Below are 24,230 nucleotides of genomic sequence, written 5' to 3'. Positions count from 1 at the left end.
TAGCTATGACCCCATTATGTAATTCAAATCAAGATGAAAAATGAAGTAGATCGCTATATTTGCAAGTTGTTAAGCATGCTTGGTTTGGTTAACTGTCTGATCTTCTATTAGGAGTATGTTATATTGTGCAATGTGGTGCTCAGTTAATGTTTTGTTCATTTGTTGTGGTGTTTAGTTAACTGCTTGGTTCAATTTTGTAATGCGATGTCCAATTGTCGTGGATAGAATTTTGTATTGTTGTGCATGTGAGGAATAGTCGAATTTGGCTGCACTTAATACATGAGAAACATATACAATTGCTATATTTCCTAGTTCTTAATCATGCTTGGTTTGGATAAATAGATTTTCCATGTGGCTTGAATTAATCTGATGAATCTGGAATGTGCTTGTTTTTCATCAACATATTTTACTAATAGCATGTGAACCCTCACTTAACCGGATCACTAACTACCTTATATGTGTTTCAGGGAAACAATGGGAAGCACTGACGTTTAGAATCAAGGTTTGCACATGCATGGTCCTTTGTCTAATAGCACATTATTGTGCAATTGCAGGAACCATTCTAATATTTAGGTTTTTAACAATATGGTCTTGCACATGTAGGTCGTGCTGTCAGAGGTTTTGACCCACAGTTCGACCCTTTTTGCATATGGGGAATTGAGTTGTCCATGAATATCAGTCAAGTCAAGAAACTTAGAAAGATTGTTAAGATAAAGAAATTAGCGACAAAAAACAACAAATCTTTGTTTGCACAATGAAGAAGACATCAGTTCACTACAGGATGGTACTAACTATTATACCTTGCATTTTTATTCCTTTGCCCCATTTCCAATAGAGAGAAGATATTTATGCATATCCTTGTTTCCAGGCCTTTCCAAAGCAGTTCATTGATGATTACCTCTCAAACCACCGATATGGTCAGAAGGCGAGGAAGATATTCATACAACACCCACGGTTCAATATTGAAGTGTTCGTAAAGAGGGTGAAGGATGGACGGTCAATCATCCACATGCGCTGGCCTAAAGTTGCAAAGACCTTCAACATCAATGAAGGCTCAATATTCGCCTTCTGCTTCAGCAGTTTTCCAGATGAGATACATATGTCTATGTACCGTCTATGATGCTAATTTCGAAAGGTTATAGATGTTGCATGTGAAAATTGGTGCTGGTGCAGTTGTGCAATGGGGTAGCTGAGTGCTGAAGCTATATGAAGTTGTACTCTGATGTATTTCAACTATGAAAATGAAATATATTGTGTGCTTAATATGAAATGTCAATTAGATTAATAAATGGATTATTAATAATAGGATAATTAGCATGCTAATTGGGTTTTTCTATTGCAAACGGTTGTTGAGAAAACACCATGGGCGATGACCTCAGGCAACGCACACAGTTTCTTGGAATAAACCGTGTTGGATTAATGAACAATCACACACGACATCCTTTTGAAAACTGTTTGATTTAGGCTACCTGGCGCAAATGTTTACCACATAAAAACTGTGTGTCATGGACAGTCTTTGCCACACAGTTTCTTCTACGCACCGTGTGTGATGCATTCAGTAATCCAAACGATAAATTTTTAATACCATGTGCAATGGAAACACTATGACAAACGATTTAACAGGGAAAATTGTGTGTGATGTACCTGCGAACGGAAACTTTTTCCTTGGAGCGACTGTGTGGGATGTATATACGAACGGAAACGTTTAGTGGGGACTCACTGTGTGGGATGAACTTACGACTGGAAATGATTTCGCATGTATAATTGAATTTTTTAGCACTATTTTACATATAACCGTATTTGATTGCTCGCCGATCGCACACGACCTCATTTTGTCGAGCGTGTGTGCCAGGAGGGTATATCCCCGACGGTTTCTAGGTCGTGTGGGAAGGACCCCCTATCACAGTCACTCACTAGGCGACAGTTCCAAATGTTGTCGTGGAAAGGGGTTAAAACCGTTTGTATAGCAACTCGATGTACAAGTGTATAATCGATACTAATGCAAGGAGTATGGATTGTCATGCAATAGGTGCACTAGATATATGAATGTATGCAACTAGTGGGGAGTTCTTCCCACTTGCTTGCTCGCAAATACCTAGAGCGGCTGAGGAAGCTCATCATTAAAATATACAAGACAAGTTGTGTAATGTAAAAAACAACCAGTATGTAACATAATTTACATTAAAACTCTCTATATGATATGCAATAGTGTTACTTCGAAGCACTTTATGATACGTGCTATACTAGGTGCTAGTTGAAGCAGAATTGCACACTAAAGAGGCATATTAGTGTTGCTCCTTCTCTCATATCCTCTCTTTTATTTTTATATTTTATTCTTATTTTTTCCCTCAACTCTTTTGTATCTCTCTGGCACCTCCTTGGTGCATCATTTATTTGATCTCTCAAGGTAGAAGCACTCTATAACGATGAGCATGTAACAACCTGAATCTCGTAGGATCCCAATCTCTATGTTTATTGTGTGATCATTGGATCATAGCTAGCACACACAGTAACAAGAGAGAATATCAAATAAACATACATTATTTTACTAGAAAACGTTGGATTGAGAGTTACATACATATACTACTTCAAGAACACAAGGCTAACACAAATTACAATGAAATCATACTTCGTCGAGGGCTCTATGAACGTCACCGGGCTCATTGAGTGTAATATGTGGTCCTATCGCATCTTAATTGTTGACATGTGCACATGACATGTGCAGATGAGTACGTCCAATGTACTTGCAAGCTGCAAAGGAAATAATAACTGAGTATTCATGTGGTGTAAGTCAAAAGAGTTGCCAAGGGGTTTTGTTTGCAAAAGGCCAATTTTCACTTATACGAATATTTTTTAAGTTCAAAGGATACAAAGGGTAGAGTGAAATGCTTGGCTAACCACACCAAGGCTCAGTCTCCAACCTAGGTAAAATACTTAGGGTTGAAGTGAAACACATCCATGTGCTAAATATCCAACCTAAACCCTTGAAGTAGATTTAAGAAAATAAAGGGGAGATTCTTCTTTAGTTCAAGTCATTAGTTGCTCAAATTACCCGTATCCGTGGGCATGGCTAATTGATTAGGTTTGAATCCGCAACATATGTACACGTTCCCCACGTGACACAACCAACCTCATGTTGTCGTTGAATCCATTTATGCACGATCGGGGGGAGATTGTGATGAAGCCTTTCCTTAGTAGCCCCCTCTACTTAGTTCAAGTTCACCAGATGCTTAGGCAATTAAAGCCTCTTTCTGATGGCAGCACCAAACTAAAGGATTTCCTAATAAGTACCAAGCTAAACTAGATATGATAATATCATGTCGTTATTCTGGAAAGTACTTCGTACTAAAACTTGGAAGATGTCTGTCTCCTGGACGATGGTCCCCTCCAAAAACCTGTGTGCAAGACACTAGTCATGCGCAATCACTTAAGTGTGCAAAATCCCCCGTCGGGCACAATCACTAAGTGTGCAATATCCTAGTCGGGTACAATCACTTGTAGACGCTCCCATCAATCCATTCTGCTGAGAGAGTAGAGTAAATCTTTGTATTTTTTAAAACAAACATTACACAAGACATTACTCAAGGAGGGAGCAAGTCCAAAAGTTTCAAAACAAGTTTTACTTTAATCCACCCCATTCTACAAGCATGGATAAGCATAAAGTATAATAGGAATTAATCCTAAGGCTTTAACTACCACAATAATAATTTCCAAAACTTTGGCAAGTACCATACACATGCATACTACTAAATTTAAAGTATATCATGTATAAGAGAAAAATATAGGACAAATGATGGTCAATTTGCAACTTTCATGTGTTTCTCGTGGAAGACAATATTCTTTCCCTATTCACTATTCTTCTTGTTCGATATATCTGATGATAAGAGAAATATTTCAAAAAACCAAAAATACAAATAAAAGATACAAATTATTAACTAGTAATATTCCTAGGATAACATTACGGCATTTCTATCGTCCAAAGCCTTTCCTTACAACCATTTTCTCATATTGGGCTAGATTATATGATCAAAGGGTTTCAAAATATGTTCAAACACCATTTAGTCTAAACATATGGAAATGTGAAAGATTAATCATGGCTTAAGGTCTTGATCCTTGTATAACAATCCAAGTCATCATGTACAAGTTAAATCTTATAATCCAATATCATGGTACGAAAATCTAAAGTCATGGTTCAAATCCAATATATTCTATACTAAGTTTCTATTGAATAACAATATCCAAATAAATCCCATATGAAGTTTCCATCTATTGTCCATGGCTTGGTCAAGGGTTTGGCACAAGGGAATCGTATTAGAACTAATTCCTAGAACAAAATTTATCTAAAGATATTATCTGGAAAACATAGTTTGCTAAATTTCAAGAGAGTTTATGGTCTATACTTTAACATGTGAATAGCTTTGCTACTTGATCAATAGAAGTTTTATGATAAATAATCTATTGTTCATGATATATAATGATGGTAGAAAAGTGATTAGAATTATCAATGGTCAAATTTATGCACTATACTAGATTTCACACTTCATAAATAGTTTCTTTTATAATTTACCTACTCGAGGACGAGCAGGAATTAAGCTTGGGATGTTGATCTGTCTCCAACGTATCTATAATTTATGAAGTTCCTATATTTACTTGAATTCTACATGGTTTTGGTGCACTTTTATATTATTTTTATGGACTAACATATTAGTTTAGTTCCCAGTGCCAGTTACTATTTTTTGCATATTCTTTGTTTCGCAGAAAAATATACCAAACGAAGTCCAAACGTGATAAAAATTTACGATAAATTTTATAGAAGGAAAGAGACTCGGGAAGCTTTGGGGGAGATCCATAAGGTTCCCAGGGGGCCCACAAGCTCAAGGGGCGCCCCCTAGGGAGCGCCATGTGAGCTTGTGGGGCCCTCGAGACCCCCTTGACATGAATCCAATGCTGAAAAATCCTATATATTCATAAATCTGCGAAAAGTAATCTAGAACTTTTACTGTACCATCGCAAGTCTCTATTCCGAAGCGATCTCATCTGGAGGCCTTTTCCAGCACCCCACCGGAGGGGGAAGCCATCACGGAGGCCACCTTCATCATCCTTGATGCCTCATGGTGATGCGTGATTAGTTCATCCTTGGTGCTGAGGGTTTGTACCAGTAGCTATTGTTTTATCTCTCTCTCTCGTGTTGTTGATTTGGCATGATCTTGATGTATCATGAGCCTTATTAATATAATTGGATCATAAGATGTTCTTCCCCTCTATCTCTTTTATGGTGAATTGAGTCTTTCTCTTTGAGGTTTCTTTATGTTGGATTTGCTCGGAAATGTAATAGAAAACAAAAAAATCGCACCTACGATCACCCAAGATTAATATGAAGATGCATTACGGGTTGGGATCATGATCATTACCATCACGGAGTTGCAGTGGAAGAAGAACATGTCGGTGTAGATTGTACTTGGAGTCCCTCGAACCATCGATGAATGATCCCTCTACCGCCCATAAATGGCCCCTCGAACCGAAAGCACGACCTCTCTACTTGCTTGCAAGCGTGCAACCTTCACAATCCGGCAGCGCTTTGTCGTCCAGAGCTAATCATCACCGAAGAATTAGAGGGAGCATATTAGAATCACATTGTGCTTCTAATTATGACAAGATGATTAGCGAAGCTCTAATTAGTCAACTAGGACCAACTAGAACATGAACTGGAAGAACTAGAGGAGGCTCCAAAAACTGTGTGTCCAAAAGAGCAAAATCCCCTACTATATAGGTTGGAGGGAGAGGGAGGGCTGCCACCAAGGAGGAAAGAGTCCCCCTTGGTGATACAAGTGTAGTATGGATAGTAGATATAGGTTTTTCTAATCTAAAAATAAAAAAACAGCAAGGTAGCAAGTGATAAAATGGAGCATAAATGGCATTGCAATGCTTAGAAACAAGGCCTAGGGTTCATACTTTCACTAGTGCAATCTCTCAACAGTGCTAACATAATTGAATCATATAAAAATCCCTCAATGTGTGACAAAGAATCACTCCAAAGTTCTTATCTAGCGGAGAACATAAGATGAAATTGTTTGTAGGGTACGAAACCACCTCAAAGTTATCCTTCCCGATCAATCTATTGAGCTATTCCTATAAGTGTCACGAACAGCCCTAGAGTTCGTACTAAAATAACACCATATGATACGCATCAACCTACTCTAATGTCACCTAGATACTCCAATGTCCCCACAAGTATCTATGATTCATTTATACAATACGCATCAAACAACTTCAGATTGATAATATTCAATCCAACACAAAGAACTTCAAAGAGTGCCCCAAGATTTCTACCGGAGAAAGTAGGACGAAAACATGCATCAACCCCTATGCATAGATTACCCCAATGTCACCTTGGGAGTCCACAAGTTGAGTGTCAAAACATTCATCAAGTGAATCAATATAATATCCCATTGTCACCATGGGTATTCATATGCAAGACATACATCAAGTGTTCTCAAAACCAACAAGTATTCGATCTGATAATAGTGAAACCTCAAAGGTAAAAACTCAATTTATCACAACAAGATAGAGAGGGGAAAATACCATATGATCCAACTATATTAACAAAGCTCGCGGTACATCAAGATCGTGCCAAATCAAGAACACGAGAGAGAGAGAGGGAGAGAGATCAAACACATAGCTCTTTTACATACCCCTAGCCTCGAGGGTGAACTACTCCCTCCTCATCATGGTGGCCGCCGGGATGATGAAGATGGCTTCCGGTGATGATTTCCCCCTCTGGCAGGGTGCCAGAACAGGGCTCCAGATGGTATTTCAAAGGTACAGAGGCATGCGGTGGTGGATTCAAAGTTCTAGGGTTATTCACATCTTAAGTATTTTATTCAAAAAGAAAATGAAACAAAATAAGACATTCCAAGAATAGCACATGTCATGGAAGAAGCAAAAATTTAGGCTCAGACGATACTAACCGATAATTGTTGATGAAGAAAAGTGGGAGAATTAGATGGGGGATATTAGAACCACATTGTGCTTCTAATTATGACAAGAGGATTATCCAAGCTCTAATTAGTCAACTAGGACCGACTAGAACATGAACTGGAAGAACTAGAGGAGGCTCCAAAAATTGTGTGTCATAAAGAGCAAAATCCCCTACTATGTAGGTTGGAGGGAGAGGGAGGGCTGCCACCAAGGAGGAAAGAGTCCTCCTTGGTGATACAAGTGTAGTATGGATAGTAGACATACGTTTTTGAAATCTGAAAAATAAAAAGACAACAATGTAGCCAATGATAAAACGGAGCACAAATGGTATTGCAATGCTTAGAAACAAGTGTCAGTGTCAAAACCGTCGGATCTCGGGTAGGGGGTCCCAAACTGTGCGTCTAGGATTGATGGTAACAGGAGACAGGGGACACCATGTTTACCCAGGTTCGGGCCCTCTCTATGGAGGTAATACCCTACGTCCTGCTTGATTGATATTGATGAATACGAGTATTACAAGAGTGGATCTACCACGAGATCGTAATGGCTAAACCCTAGAGGTCTAGCCTATGTGGGTATGGTAATGAGTATATGTGGTGTCCTTTCCGGACTATCCCCTTCGGTTTATATAGACACCGAGGGGATCTAGGGTTTACATGGAGTCGGTTACATAAGAAGGAATCTTCGGTCGCCAAGCTTGCCGTCCACGCCAAGTAGAGTCCAATCCGAACACGGTGCAGTCTTCGGCCTTCATGTCTTCACAGCCCATCAGTCCGGCCCATGGATAACAGGCCGGACGCCCGAGGACCCCTTAGTCCAGGACTCCCTCAACAAGGCCTAGGGTTCATACTTTCACTAGTGCAATCTCAATGGTGTTAACATAATTGAATCATATAAGAATCCCTCAACGTGCAACAAAGAATCACTCCAAAGTTCTTATCTAGCGGAGAACATAAGATGAAATTGTTTGTAGGGTACGAAACCACCTCAAAGTTATCCTTTCCGATCAATCTATTGAGCTATTCCTATAAGTGTCACGAACAGCCCTAGAGTTCATACTGAAATAACACCATATGATACGCATCAATCAACTCTAATGTCACCTAGATACTCCAATGTCACCACAAGTATCCGTGAGTCAATTATACGATACGCATCAAACAACTTCAGATTGATAATATTCAGTCCAACACAAAGAACTTCAAAGAGTGCCCCAAGATTTCTATCGGTGAAAGTAGGACAAAAACATGCATCAACCCCTATGCATAGATTATCCCAATGTCACCTCGGGAATCCACGAGTTGAGTGCCAAAACATACATAAAGTGAATCAACATAATACCCCATTGTCACCACGGGTATTCATATGCAAGACATACATCAAGTGTTCTCAAATCCAACAAGTATTCCATCTGATAATAGTGAAACCTCAAAGGTAAAAACACAATTCATCACAACAAGATAGAGAGAGGAAAACACCATATGATCCAACTATATTAGCAAAGCCCGCGGTACATCAAGATCGTGCAAAATCAAGCACATGAGAGAGAGGGAGAGAGAGAGATCAAACACAGAGCTACTTGTACATACCCCTAGCCTCGAGGGTGAACTACTCCCTCCTCATCATGGTGGCCGCTGGGATGATGAAGATGGCCTTCAGTGATGATTTTCCCCTCCCACGGGGTGCCGAAACAGGGCTCCATATGGTATTTCAAAGGTACAGAGGCATGCAGTGGCGGAGTTGAAGTTCTAGGGTTAGTTCTGGTGGTTTCTCGATTTATAGGATTTTTTGGCGTTGGTCTCACGCTAAGATGGGCCACAGCGTGCCCACTACAAACAGCCCACGGCCAAGGCCCCTGGCGCGCCCTAGTGGGTAGTGGCCACCTCCTTCACCTTCTGGTCCTCCCATGAAGCTTCTAGTGCCTCTTTTCTTCCAGAAATGTCAAGTTTCGTTTCATTTGGAGAACTTTTATTTCTGCACAAAAAACAACAGCACGATAGGTCTGCTGAAAATAGCATTAGTCTGGGTTAGCTCCATTCAAATCATACCAAAACCATATAAAATTGTTGTAAACATGGCATGAATACTTCATAAACTATAGATACGTTGGAGACGTATCAGCATCCCCAAGCTTAAGTCCTGCTCGTCCTCGAGTAGGCAAATGATAAAAGAAATAATATATGAAGTGTGAATGCTAGCATAATGTGTAAGTTTGATCAATGATAATTTCAATCAATGTTCCTAGCATTATAATAGCAACTCTTTCTCATAAAACTCATCATGATAAAGTAGCAATTGAAAATGGAATTTTTGATGTGGAATGCTACCTATCGTATTCATCATATACTCTTTTCTTTTGTAGCATGGACATTTGGACTTGAATGATTCAAAGCAATAGTCTATAATTTGACATGGAGACATAAATACTCAGCATACTAACAAGCAACCATGTCTTTCAAAATACCAACGCTAAAGATAGTTATCCCTAGCCCAATCATTGATCCATTGATCCATTATGCTCAATCATTGATCCATTAAAGAAACACACTCAATATTAGCTATATCCATTGCACAAGTATGACAATAGTGCTCGCTAGTTGGTGCTTTGTAAGATAAGATGGAGACTCAAAAATAAAAATTGCATAAAAGAAAATAGATAGGCTCTTCGCAGAGGGAAGCGGAGATTTGCAGAGGTGCGAGAGCTCACGACTAAAATGAGATATAAAAGTATTTTAAGAGGCATGTTTTTCCTATCAACGAAAACAACCAAGAATTCCCAATATCTTCCATGCTAGACAAATCATATGCGGTTCCCAAACAGAAAATAAAGTTTATTTTGTTTCCACCATTCTTTCATAATCATGGCTAGCCGTATGCAGGGGTGCCTTCCATACCAACACTTTCCAAGGAATTCATTATTATCATCATATTTTTCTATTTCGGGACTGGGCATCCCTAATACCTGCCATACTCTCGTGCAATGACAAGTGAATAAACACTCATCTTGGAGAATAAAATACTTAGCATGGGAAATATTGGCCACCCCCTGCAGCTGTTGGAAATATGCCCTAGAGGCAATAATAAAATGGTTATTATTATAATTCTTTGTTCATGATAATTGTCTATTGTTCATGCTATAATTTTTTTATCCGGAAATCGTAATACATGTGTGAATACATAGACCACAACACGTCCCTAGTGAGCCTCTAGTTGACTAGCTCGTTGATCAAAAGATAGTCATGGTTTCCTGACTATGGACATTGGATGTCATTGATAACGGGATCACATCATTAGGAGAATGATGTGATGGACAAGACCCAATCCTAAGCATAGCTCAAAGATCGTGTAGTTCGTTTGCTGTAGCTTTTCTGAATGTCAAGTATCATTTCCTTAGACCATGAGATTGTGCAACTCCCGGACACCGTAGGAGTGCCTTGGGTGTGCCAAATGTCACAACGTAACTGGGTGACTATAAAGGTACATTACAGGTATCTCCGAAAGTGTCTGTTGGGTTGGCACGAATCGAGACTGGGATTTGTCACTCCGTATGACGGAGAGGTATCTCTGGGCCCACTCGGTAATGCATCATCATAATGATCTCAATGTGATCAAGTGGTTGATCATGGGATCATGCATTACGGTACGAGTAAAGTGACTTGCCGGTAACGAGACTGAACAAGGTATTGGGATACCGACGATCGAGTCTCGGGAAAGTAACGTACCGATTGACAAAGGGAATTGTATACGTATTGATTGAATACTCGACATCGTGGTTCATCCGATGAGATCATCGAGGAGAATGTGGGAGCCAACATGGGTATCCAGATCCCGCTGTTGGTTATTGACCGGAGAGTCGTCTCGGTCATGTCTGCATGTCTCCCAAACCCGTAGGGTCTACACACTTAAGGTTCGGTGATGCTAGGGTTGTTAGGAAGACTTGTATGTGATTATCGAATGTTGTTCGGAGTCCCGGATGAGATCCCGGACGTCACGAGGAGTTCCGGAATGGTCCGGAGGTAAAGATTTATATGTAGGAAGTTGTCATACGGTCACCGAAAAGGTGCGGGGGCATATCGGTATTGTACCGGGGCCACCGGAGGGGTTCCGGGGGTCCACCGGGAGGGGCCACCTCTCTCGGAGGGTCTAATGGGCTGTAGAGGAAAGGGAACCATCCCTACATGGGCTGGCCACATCCCCCCCTTGGGCCCATGCGCCTAGGGTTGGGGGGAAACCCTAAAGGGGGCGCCCCCCTTGCTTGGGGGGCAAGCCCCTCCCCTTGGCCGCCCCCCCCCCCCTCTAGATCTCATCTAGAGGGGGCCGGGCCCCTTCCTCCTTCCCCTATAAATAGAGGGGCAAGGGGAGGGCTGCATACAACATCCAAGGCGCAGCCCCTCCCCTCCCCAACACCTCTCCTCCTCCGTAAGAGCTTGGCGAAGCCCTGTCGGAGTACTGCAGCTTCACCACCACCACGCCGTCGTGCTGATGTTGAAGCCCTCTTCCTCAACCTCTCCCTCCTCCTTGCTGGATCAAGGCACGGGAGACGTCCTCGCTCTGTACGTGTGTTGAACGCGGAGGTGCCGTCCGTTCGGCGCTAGGATCTTCGGTGATTTGGATCACGACGAGTACGACTCCATCAACCTCGTTCTCTTGAACGCTTCCGCTCGTGATCTACAAGGGTATGTAGATGCACTCCTCTCTCCCTCGTTGCTAGATGACTCCATAGATAGATCTTGGTGATGCGTAGAAAATTTTAAAATTCTCCTACGTTCCCCAACAGTGGCATCATGAGCTAGGTCTATGCGTAGTTTCTATACACGAGTAGAACACAAGCCTAAAGTATTGGTGCATTAGGGTCCTCTTAAGCCTTGTTTCCTTCTTGATCTTACCTTTCCGTTGCTATCACTCGCTCTAGCCTCTCCTGGCCAGAGCTCCCTCTATCAACAACACCCTCACGCGATTGATTCCCTGGATAAGTATGGCTCATATAAGGTATCCTGATCAGATGTTGGCAGTTATGCCTAGGTGATAGATGTATGTTGCTGGATTGGAAAGCTATACGATCCCTTTTATTCAATTATGACAGCTGAGAGGAATTTGGGATGGCCCCGCTAGAGTTTCCAAAATGAATCGAATTGAACCCTATTGTTTTTTCACTCTAAATTCCATAGTATCAATACAATAACCTTTGAGAAATTGTGAGAACGGGAAGCGCCACGCCATACAATCGAAATAGAAACATGGGACGATTCCAGAATTTTGAATAGATCCGTGGGGATGAGAGAAGTTGTTGTTGAGAAATATGAAATTGGAAAGGAAGTCAAACTCCCTATGGAACCTGTGATCGGTTGTACCTGTACTTTAGTGATACGAAAACTCGCTATTCACTCAGTTTCTGGTCAATAATAAGATTATGTAGGAGAGATGGCCGAGTGGTTCAAGGCGTAGCATTGGAACTGCTATGTAGGCTTTTGTTTACCGAGGGTTCGAATCCCTCTCTTTCCGTTTCTGTTAATTCACCAACGTTACCGACCACAATGAAATTTCTAGTAAGAGGAAAATCCGTCGACTTTCTAAATCGTGAGTCGCTTACCCCCGAGAACACCTAAGACATGGGGGTTATTTACGCGAGTAAGCCTAGCAAGGACCAAGATCTCGATCTAGCCTAGTTGGGGCTTTAGAGTCACATGACACAGTACCAAGAACGGGAGAACCAGTAACAATTGATACGGATTTCCAACCAACGGATCTTCTTACCTTTGGACCGGAACCTTTAGCTGTTTCCTACTCGGTCTACAGCTTGGTTTGAAATGAGGGAGCCATACCGTGTGGTTGAAGCAGAGTACCGTTTTGCAGTCATGCTGTTGAGTTGGAAGCGGTTGGTTAAGGTAAGTATATATTGGCACTTCTGGTTTCATGGAATTTCCAGCATAGGGCAAAAGTATTGGTTGGGAAAATGGGATATTTGGTATTGAATTGGGTCTTGGTTGTGGTGGTGGAGGTGCAGGATTAGGTCTAATATTATCATGTTTTGAGCTGTGAGGAAGGCCATAGGTGGCTGGAAACAAGTGTTCGTGCCAAGGTTTTGAGGGGGATAGAGAGGGTTATTTTTGTGATTGGGTCTTTTAGTTGCTTTGCTACTAGAGGTCTAGGTGGTCAGGGGTTTAAAGGTCTGGAATAGGTGTGAGTGGTGGTCGTATTCAGTACCAATGGTACGGTAATTGGAGGTTCAGGCGGTTCAGGCCTAGGATAAGAGCTAGAGGCTTGTTGAGGGGTAGCCATGGTTTCAGCTTCACTGGCAACAGCTGGTAGGGACATTTGTTGTGGTGTTCTAGGAAAATGAACCATATTGCCCCTAGTTGTGTTAATCGAGCTATGCTCTTCTTCAACGCTCCGCGCCTTCAAAAAAGTAGTTTTGTTGCTTGCGCTTTAATTTAGGAGTTTCAACTTAACTAGCATATGTGGCGTCGATATTGTCAATTTGCTTGCTGTTACTAGTCTTATCTTGATTCGGCGGCATCGTGGGATGAAGCGGCCCGGACCGACCTTACACGTACGCTTACGTGAGACTGGTTCCACTGACTGACATGCACTAGTTGCATAAGGTGGCTGGCGGGTGTCTGTCTCTCCCACTTTAGTCGGATCGGATTCGATGAACAGGGTCCTTATGAAGGGTAAATAGAAATTTGCAATTCACGTTGTGGTTTTGGCATAGGTAAGAAACGTTCTTGCTAGAATCCTATAGCAGCCATGTAAAAACTTGCAACAACAATTAGAGGACGTCTAACTTGTTTTTGCAGCAAGTGTTTTGTGATGTGATATGGCCAAAGGATGTGATGAATGATATATGTGATGTATGAGATGATCATGTTCTTGTAATAGGAATCACGACTTGCATGTCGATGAGTATGACAACCGGCAGGAGCCATAGGAGTTGTCTTTATTTATTTATGACCTGCGTGTCAACATAAACGTCATGTAATTACTTTACTTTATTGCTAAAGCGTTAGCCATAGTAGTAGAAGTAATAGATGACGAGACAACTTCAAGAAGACACGATGATGGAGATCATGATGATGGAGATCATGGTGTCATGCCGGTGACAACGATGATCATGGAGCCCCGAAGATGGAGATCAAAAGGAGCAAATGATATTGGCCATATCATGTCACTGTTTGATTGCATGTGATGTTTATCATGCTTTACATCTTATTTGCTTAGAACGACGGTAGCTTAAATAAGATGATCCCTCATAATAATTTCAAGAAAGTGTTCCCCCTAACTGTGCACCGTTGCGAAGGTTCGTTGTTTTGAAGCACCACGTGATGATCGGGTGTGATAGATTCTAACGTTCGAATACAACGGGTGTAAGCCAGATTTACACACGCAATACACTTAGGTTGACTTGACGAGCCTAGCATGTACAGACATGGCCTCGGAACATAGAAGACCGAAAGGTCGAGCATGAGTCGTATAGAAGATACGATCAACATGAAGATGTTCACCGATGTTGACTAGTCCGTCTCACGTGATGATCGGACATGGCCTAGTTAACTCGGATCATGTTATACTTAGATGACTGGAGGGATGTCTATCTGAGTGGGAGTTCATTGAATAATTTGATTAGATGAACTTAATTATCATGAACTTAGTCTAAAATCTTTACAATATGTCTTGTAGATCAAATGGCCCACATTGTCCTCAACTTCAACGCGTTCCTAGAGAAAACCAAGCTGAAAGACGATGGCAGCAACTATACGGACTGGGTCCGGAACCTGAGGATCATCCTCGTAGCTGCCAAGAAAGATTATGTCCTAGAAGCACCGCTAGGTGACGCACCCGTCCCACAGAACCAAGACGTTATGAACACTTGGCAGTCACGTGCTGATGATTACTCCCTCATTCAGTGTGGCATGCTTTACAGCTTAGAACCGGGGCTCCAAAAGCGTTTTGAGAGACACGGAGCATACAAGATGTTCGAAGAGCTGAAAATGATTTTTCAAGCTCATGCCCGGGTCGAGAGATATGAAGTCTCCGACAAGTTCTTCAGCTGTAAGATGGAGGAAAATAGTTCTGTCAGTGAGCACATACTCAAAATGTCTGGGTTGCATAATTGCTTGACTCAGCTGGGAGTTAATCTCCCGGATGACGCAGTCATTGACAGAATCCTTCAGTCGCTTCCACTGAGCTACAAGAGCTTTGTGATGAACTTCAATATGCAGGGGATGGAAAAGACCATTCCTGAGGTATATTCAATGCTGAAATCAGCAGAGGTAGAAGTCAAAAAGGAACATCAAGTGTTGATGGTGAATAAAACCACTAAGTTCAAGAAAGGCAAGGGTAAGAAGAACTTCAAGAAGGACGGCAAGGGAGTTGCCGCGCCCGGTAAGCAAGCTGCCGGGAAGAAGCCAAAGAATGGACCCAAGCCCAAGACTGAGTGTTTTTATTACAAGGGAAGTGGCCACTGGATGCGGAACTGCCCCAAATACTTAGCGGACAAGAAGGCCAGCAACACGAAAGGTATATGTGATATACATGTAATTTATGTGTACCTTACCAGTACTCGTAGTAGCTCCTGGGTATTTGATACCGGTGCGGTTGCTCACATTTGTAACTCAAAGCAGGAGCTGTGGAATAAGCAAAGACTGGCGAAGGACGAGGTGACGATGCGCGCGGGAATGGTTCCAAGGTCGATGTGATCGCCGTCGACACGCTACCTCTACATTTACCTACGGGATTAGTTTTAAACCTCAATAATTGTTATTTAGTGCCAGCTTTGAGCATGAACATTGTATCAGGATCTCGTTTAATTCAAGATGGCTACTCATTTAAATCCGAGAATAATGGTTGTTCTATTTATATGAGAGATATGTTTTATGGTCATGCTCCGATGGTGAATGGTTTATTCTTAATGAATCTCGAGCGTAATGCTACACATATTCATAGTGTGAATACCAAAAGATGTAAGGTTGATAATGATAGTCCCACATACTTGTGGCACTGCCGCCTTGGTCACATAGGTGTCAAACGCATGAAGAAGCTCCATGCAGATGGACTTTTAGAGTCTCTTGATTACGAATCATTTGACACGTGTGAACCATGCCTCATGGGTAAAATGAACAAGACTCCGTTCTCAGGAACAATGGAGCGAGCAACCAACTTATTGGAAATCATACATACTGATGTGTGCGGTCCAATGAGTGTTGAGGCTCGTGGTGGCTATCGTTATGTTCTCACCCTCACTGATGACTTGAGTAGATATGGGTATGTCTACTTAATGAAACACAAGTCTGAGACCTTTGAAAAGTTCAAGGAATTTCAGAGTGAGGTTGAGAATCAACGTGACAGGAAAATCAAGTTCTTGCGATCAGATCATGGGGGAGAATACTTGAGTCACGAATTTTGCACACACTTAAGAAAATGTGGAATAGTTTCACAACTCACGCCGCCTGGAACACCTCAGCGTAATGGTGTGTCTGAACATCGTAATCGCACTCTATTAGATATGGTGCGATCTATGATGTCTCTTACCGATTTACCGCTGTCACTTTGGGGCTATGCTTTAGAGACTGCCGCATTCACTTTAAATAGGGCTCCATCAAAATCCATTGAGACGACACCGTATGAATTATGGTTTGGGAAGAAACCTAAGCTGTCGTTTCTAAAAGTTTGGGGATGCGATGCTTATGTCAAGAAACTTCAACCTGAAAAGCTCGAACCCAAGTCGGAAAAATGCGTCTTCATAGGATACCCTAAAGAAACTGTTGGGTATACCTTCTACCTCAGATCCGAAGGCAAGATCTTTGTTGCCAAGAATGGGTCCTTTCTAGAGAAATAGTTTCTCTTGAAAGAAATAAGTGGGAGGAAGGTAGAACTTGATGAAGTATTACCTCTTGAACCGGTAAGTGGCACAGCTCAAGAAAATGTTCCTGAGATGCCTGCACCGACTAGAGAAGAAGTTGATGATGATGATCATGAAACTTCAGATCAAGTTGATACTGAACTTCGTAGGTCCACAAGGACACGTTCCGCACCAGAGTGGTACGGCAACCCTGTCTTGGAAATCATGTTGTTAGACAACGGTGAACCTTTGAACTATGAAGAAGCGATGGCGGGCCTGGATTCCGACAAATGGCTGGAAGCCATGAAATCCAAGATAGGATCCATGTATGAAAATGAAGTATGGACTTTGACTGACTTGCCCGTTGATCGGCGAGCCATAGAAAATAAATGGATCTTTAAGAAGAAGACAGACGCGGATGGTAATGTGACCATCTATAAAGCTCGGCTTGTCGCTAAGGGTTATCGACAAGTTCAAGGGGTTGACTACGATGAGACTTTCTCACCCGTAGCGAAGCTGAAGTCCGTCTGAATCAAGTTAGCAATTGCCGCATTCTATGATTATGAGATATGGCAAATGGACGTCAAAACGGCATTCCTTAATGGTTTCCTTAAGGAAGAATTGTATATGATGCAGCCAGAAGGATTTGTCGATCCTAAGAATGCTGACAAGGTGTGCAAGCTCCAACGCTCGATTTATGGGCTGGTGCAAGCATCTCGGAGTTGGAACATTCGTTTTGATGAGATGATCAAAACGTTTGGGTTTATGCAGACTTATGGAGAAGCCTGCATTTACAAGAAAGTGAGTGGGAGCTCTGTAGCATTTCTCATATTGTATGTGGATGACATACTGTTGATGGGAAATTATATAGAATTCTTGGAAAGCATAAAGGCCTACTTGAACAAGTGTTTTTCAATGAAGGACCTTGGAGAAGCTACTTATATATTAGGCATCAAGATCTATAGAGATAGATCAAGACGCCTCATTGGTCTTTCACAGAGTACGTACCTTGACAAGATATTGAAGAAGTTCAAAATGGATCAGTCAAACAAGGGGTTCTTGCCTGTATTGCAAGGTACGAGATTGAGCATGGCTCAATGCCCGACCACGGCAGAAGATAGAGAAAAGATGAGTGTCGTCCCCTATGCCTCGGCCATAGGGTCTATCATGTATGCTATGTTGTGTACCAGACCTGATGTAAACCTTGTCGTAAGTTTGGTAGGAAGGTACCAAAGTAATCTCGGCATGGAACACTGGACAGCGGTCAAGAATATCCTGAAGTACCTGAAAAGGACTAAGGAAATGTTTCTCGTTTATGGAGGTGACGAAGAGCTCGTCGTAAAGGGTTACGTCGACGCTAGCTTCGACACAGATCTGGATGACTCTAAGTCACAAACCGGATACGTGTATATTTTGAATGGTGGGGCAGTAAGCTGGTGCAGTTGCAAGCAAAGCGTTGTGGCAGGATCTACATGTGAAGCGGAGTACATGGCAGCCTCGGAGGCAGCACAAGAAGCAGTCTGGGTGAAGGAGTTCATTACCGACCTAGGAGTCATACCCAATGTGTCGGGCCCGATGACTCTCTTCTGTGACAACACGGGAGCTATTGCCCTTGCCAAGGAGCCCAGGTTTCACAGGAAGACCAGGCATATCAAGCATCACTTCAACTCCATTCGTGAAAGTGTTCAAAATGGAGACATAGAGATTTGTAAAGTACATACGGACCTGAATGTAGCAGATCCGTTGACTAAACCTCTCCCTAGAGCACCAGAACTGCATGGGTGTTCGATTCATCACAATGTAACTAGAATATTGATTCTAGTGCAAGTGGGAGACTGTTGGAAATATGCCCTAGAGGCAATAATAAAATGGTTATTATTATATTTCTTTGTTCATGATAATTGTCTATTGTTCATGCTATAATTGTGTTATCCGGAAATCGTAATACATGTGTGAATACATAGACCACAACACGTCCCTAGTGAGCCTCTAGTTGACTAGCTCGTTGATCAAAAGATAGTCATGGTTTCCTGACTATGGACATTGGATGTCATTGTAACGGGATCACATCATTAGGAGAATGATGTGATGGACAAGACCCAATCCTAAGCATAGCTCAAAGATCGTGTAGTTCGTTTGTTGTAGCTTTTCTGAATGTCAAGTATCATTTCCTTAGACCATGAGATTGTGCAACTCCCGGACACCGTAGGAGTGCCTTGGGTGTGCCAAACGTCACAACGTAACTGGGTGACTATAAAGGTACATTACAGGTATCTCCGAAAGTGTCTGTTGGGTTGGCACGAATCGAGACTGGGATTTGTCACTCCGTATGACGGAGAGGTATCTCTGGGCCCACTCGGTAATGCATCATCATAATGAGCTCAATGTGATCAAGTGGTTGATCACGGGATCATGCATTACGGTACGAGTAAAGTGACTTGCCGGTAACGAGACTGAACAAGGTATTGGGATACCGACGATCAAGTCTCGGGCAAGTAACATACCGATTGACAAAGGGAACTGTATACGGATTGATTGAATCCTCGACATCGTGGTTCATCCGATGAGATCATCGAGGAGCATGTGGGAGCCAACATGGGTATCCAGATCCCGCTGTTGGTTATTGACCGGAGAGTCGTCTCGGTCATGTCTGCATGTCTCCCGAACCCGTAGGGTCTACACACTTAAGGTTCGGTGATGCTAGGGTTGTTAGGAAGACTTGTATGTGATTACCGAATGTTGTTCGCAGTCCCGGATGAGATCCCGGACGTCACGAGGAGTTCCGGAATGGTCCAGAGGTGAAGATTTATATGTAGGAAGTTGTCATACGGTCACCGGAAAGGTTCGGGGGCATATCGGTATTGTACCGGGGCCACCGGAGGGGGTCCGGGGGTCCACCGGGAAGGGCCACCTCTCTCGGAGGGCCTAATGGGCTGTAGAGGAAAGGGAACCAGCCCTACATGGGCTGGCCGCATCCCCCCTTGGGCCCATGCGCCTAGGGTTGGGGGGGGAACCCTAAAGGGGGCGCCCCCTTGCTTGGGGGGCAAGCCCCCTCCCCTTGCCCCCCCCTCTAGATCTCATCTAGAGGGGGCCGGGCCCCTTCCTCCTTCCCCTATAAATAGAGGGGCAAGGGGAGGGCTGCATACAACATCCAAGGTGCAGCCCCTCCCCTCCCCAACACCTCTCCTCCTCCGTAAGAGCTTGGCGAAGCCCTGTCGGAGTACTGCAGCTTCACCACCACCACGCCGTCGTGCTGCTGTTGAAGCCCTCTTCCTCAACCTCTCCCTCCTCCTTGCTGGATCAAGGCGTGGGATACGTCCTCGCTCTGTACGTGTGTTGAACGTGGAGTTGTCGTCCGTTCGGCGCTAGGATCTTCGGTGATTTGGATCACGACGAGTACGACTCCATCAACCTCGTTCTCTTGAATGCTTCCGCTCGTGATCTACAAGGGTATGTAGATGCACTCCTCTCTCCCTCGTTGCTAGATGACTCCATAGATAGATCTTGGTGATGCGTAGAAAATTTTAAAATTCTGCTACGTTCCCCAACAGCCGCTTCATGAGCGGTATGGGCACACAAAACGGAAATTCATTTTGAAAAATTAGAGTTGGCACATGCAAATTTACTTGGAACGGCATGGAAATACTGCATATAGGTAGGTATGGTGGACTCATTTGGCCCAACTTTGGGTTTAAGGAGTTTGATGCACAAGCAACATTCCCGCTTAGTAAAACTGAAGGCTAGCAAATAGATTGAGAAGCAACCAACCAAAAAGCGAAAAATGTCATAAACATGCATTGAGCATAACTAACACTGAATGGTGCACCATAAGTAGGATGTAAGTTCGCTGCATAACTATTGACTTTATGTGCATGCATAGGGAATAACAAACCTTAACACCAATATTCTTACTAAAGCACAATTACTCACTAACATGACTCACATGTTATCATCTCCATATCGCTAAACTATTGCAAGGAATCAAAATTATCATATCCAATGAACTACATGAAAGTTTTTACTATATCCTTCTGGAATATTCATCATTTTGGGACCAACTTCATAACTATCAAAATAATATAAGTGAAGCATGAGGGTGTTTGACAAACTACTCCAAAAAGATATAAGTGAAGATCAAATGAGTAGTTAAGTAAATAGGTAGCTATGTGAGGGCTCTCTCCCATTTAAGAATTACAGATCTTAAGTATTTTATTCAAACAGCAAAGGAAACAAAATAAAATGACATTCCAAGAATAGCACATGTCATGCAAAGAAGCAAAAACTTAGGCTCAGTCGATACTAACCAATAATTGTTGATGAAGAAAGGTGGGAGAATTAGAGGGAGGATATTAGAACCACATTGTGCTTCTAATTATGACAAGAGGATTAGCCAAGCTCTAGTTAGTCAACTAGGACCAACTAGAACATGAACTGGAAGAACTAGAGGAGGCTCCAAAAACTGTGTGTCCAAAAGAGCAAAATCCCCTACTATATAGGTTGGAGGGAGAGGGAGGGCTGCCACCAAGGAGGAAAGAGTCACCCTTGGTGATACAAGTGTAGTATGGATAGTAGATATAGGTTTTTGTAATCTGAAAATAAAAAGACAGCAATGTAGTAAGTGATAAAACGGAGCACAAACGGTATTGCAATGCTTAGAAACAAGGCCTAGGGTTCATACTTTCACTAGTGTAATCTCTCAACAGTGCTAACATAATTGAATCATATAAGAATCCCTCAACGTGCAACAAAGAATCACCACAAAGTTCTTATCTAGCAGAGAACAAAAGATGAAATTGTTTGTAGGGCACGAAACCACCTCAAAGTTATCCTTTCTGATCAATCTATTGAGCTATTCCTATAAGTGTGTAAGTGCATCTAGTGCCACCCCTAGTTGGTTTTGGAGTATTGACGACAAACCTAGTTGAGGGACTAATGTGTTTGTGAGAATTGCAGGATAACACAGGTAGAAGTCCCTCATTGATTCGGTTTTACTACCAGGGATGACCCCTAAAAATGTATGAAGACATTGAAGTCAAAGGTGGTATATGAAGATATTCACATTGAAGACTATGACAAGAGAAGACACGATATGAAGCCTATGGAGCTCGAAGACTTAGATCTTTCGTAGTTCTTTTTCTGTTGTGTTGAGTCATAGGAACCACCGTACTGTTAAGTGGGGTCCAGGAGAACTAGTCAGAATGACTGAAGTGATGCCTAAACCAAAAACCTATGTCTTCGAGTGAAGACAATGAGAGCGAATCTTGTCCAGAGCCGGACAAGTCAGCTTTTCTTGTAGCCCAAGTAAAGTTGCCATGTGAGTTTGAAATCTGACCGTTGAGACACGTGTCAGTTCCTTAGTGACCCAAGGTCATTTCGGACAAATCAGGTCGGGTTGCTAAGTGGCTATAAATAGCCCACCCCCTACAACCATAAACGGTTGGCTGCTCAGATTGAGAGTACGGCTTTTGTCGTTTGAGAGCAACCCACCTCGAAGCCTTTGAGAGAGAATTCCCTGCAAGGATAAAGCCCTAACCACCAGAGCCAGAGAGAATTGGGCATCACTTAAGTCTTCTTGTCTGTGTGATCTGAAGACTTATTACACTTGAGGACTGTGCATCCTCCAGACGGTTAGGCGTCGCGTTCAGAGCATCCAAGAGACATTGTGGATTGCCAGTGAACGAAGTCTGTGAAGGTTTGGGAGTCTACCTTGAAGACTTACCAGAGTGATTGGGCGAGGACTATGTGACCTCAGCTCAAGGAGAATACGGTGAGGACTTGGTGTCCTGAGCTGCGTGTTCAGGACTGGGTGTCCGGGACTGTGTGTCCTAAGGTTTAAATACCTAGCCGCTCCAACCAGACGTACAGCTATCACAGCAACTGGAACTGGTCCAACACATCATTGTCTTCAACGAGTCACTGGTTTCATCTTCACTTCTTTCTCTTACTGATTACTCATTGTGAAGTCATTGCATGTCTATTCTATCTTTTGTCTTCACAACGTGAGTGTATGATCTGTTTGGCTTCATAACATCTTCCTACCTGATCCTTATTACACTGCAGCTATTTGTCACTATGCTTTCACTCTGTTGATACTTGACCATGGTTTGCCTAGTGTAGTCCACCTTCCGCTGCATAGTAATAGGCATATCTCTGCTGTTTGTCTTCATAACTTCCATGTTTTGAAGACTTTCATAAAAATCGCCTATTCACCCCCCCTCTAGTCGATATAATGCACTTTCAATTGGTATCAGAGCAAGGTGCTCCCTTGTTCTGTGTGATTCGGTTTAACCACCTGGAGTTTTAGCTATGTCGACTGCAGGGATAATTAAAGTCTCCGCTGCGTGCCCCGTCTTCGATGGAACTGAATATCCCTACTGGAAGAATAAGATGCGTATGCATCTTGAAGCCATTGACGTCGACCTATGGTATGTCGTTGAGAACGGCGTTCCCAAGGCTGGAGAAGGTTTCACTGCTGCTGATGTCAAGAAATTCGTTCAACTGGACTCTACTGCCAAGAACATCATCTGTGGTCATCTGACCAAAGGACAGTATGGCCGTGTGAGTGCTTTGAAGACATCCAAGCTGGTCTGGGACTGGCTCTCCAAGGTCAATGAAGGCATCTCAACCCAGAGAGATCAAAGAATCAGTGTCCTTCGCAACCTCTTCAACCGCTTCAAGCGAAATGACAATGAGAATGTCCAGCACACATTTGACCGACTCACTGACATCACAAATGAGCTTCAAGCCCTCGGCGCCACTGAGATTACCAAACACGAAGTCGTCAAGACGCTGCTGAGATCACTTGATAGTTCGTTTGACATCCTGGCCCTAATGATCCAAGAACGTCCTGATTTCAAGACACTTGATCCGTCTGACATACTTGAGAGGCTCAACACACATGAGTTTCAGCTTTCGGAGAAAAGAGATATCTACGGTCCAAACTATGGGCGAACTCGTGCCTTGAAGGCAAAAGCTGTCTCCTCATTTGAAGAAGAATCTAATAGCAGTTCTGATGATCCTGAAGACATTGGAAGGGAACTTGCTATGCTTGTCAAGAAGTTCCAAAAATTCATGAAGAAGAAAGGTTTCAGAAAGTCTTCCCGATCAAGTTCAAGGAATGATGAAGCTCCTGCTCATGACTACAAGAAGAAAACATGTCACAAGTGCAAGAAACTTGGCCACTTCATCTCTGAGTGTCCATAGTGGGACAATGAGAACAAAAAGAAGAAGAAGAGCAAGGAATATGACTCTGACGACAAGATGAAGAAGAAGAAATACTCAAAGTCTTCTTCCAAGTCTTCCTCAAAGTCTTCATCACACAAGAAGAGCTCATCTGGCAAGGCACGTGCGTTTGTTGGCAAGGAAATGGATTCAGATGAGGAGTCTGCTTCTGAGGAGGCGGAGGTGGAGTCTG

At 42.7% G+C, this 24,230-nt stretch overlaps 1 non-coding gene across 1 annotated transcript; it reads left to right on the top strand.

The window, feature by feature from the left end:
• The first annotated feature begins 12,393 nt into the window (after positions 1 to 12,393).
• On the top strand, positions 12,394 to 12,480 carry TRNAS-GGA (transfer RNA serine (anticodon GGA)). The gene has a single exon. It is a non-coding gene; the product is annotated as a tRNA-Ser (tRNA).
• Positions 12,481 to 24,230: the final 11,750 nt, after the last annotated feature.

The sequence above is a fragment of the Triticum urartu genome, chromosome 5A (genome assembly GCF_056163025.1).
Source record: "Triticum urartu cultivar PI428250 chromosome 5A, HENAU_Tu73, whole genome shotgun sequence".
Lineage (NCBI taxonomy): Eukaryota > Viridiplantae > Streptophyta > Magnoliopsida > Poales > Poaceae > Triticum > Triticum urartu.
The sequence above is the reverse complement of the archived record's forward strand: the minus strand, read 5'-3'. Positions and strand labels throughout refer to the sequence as shown.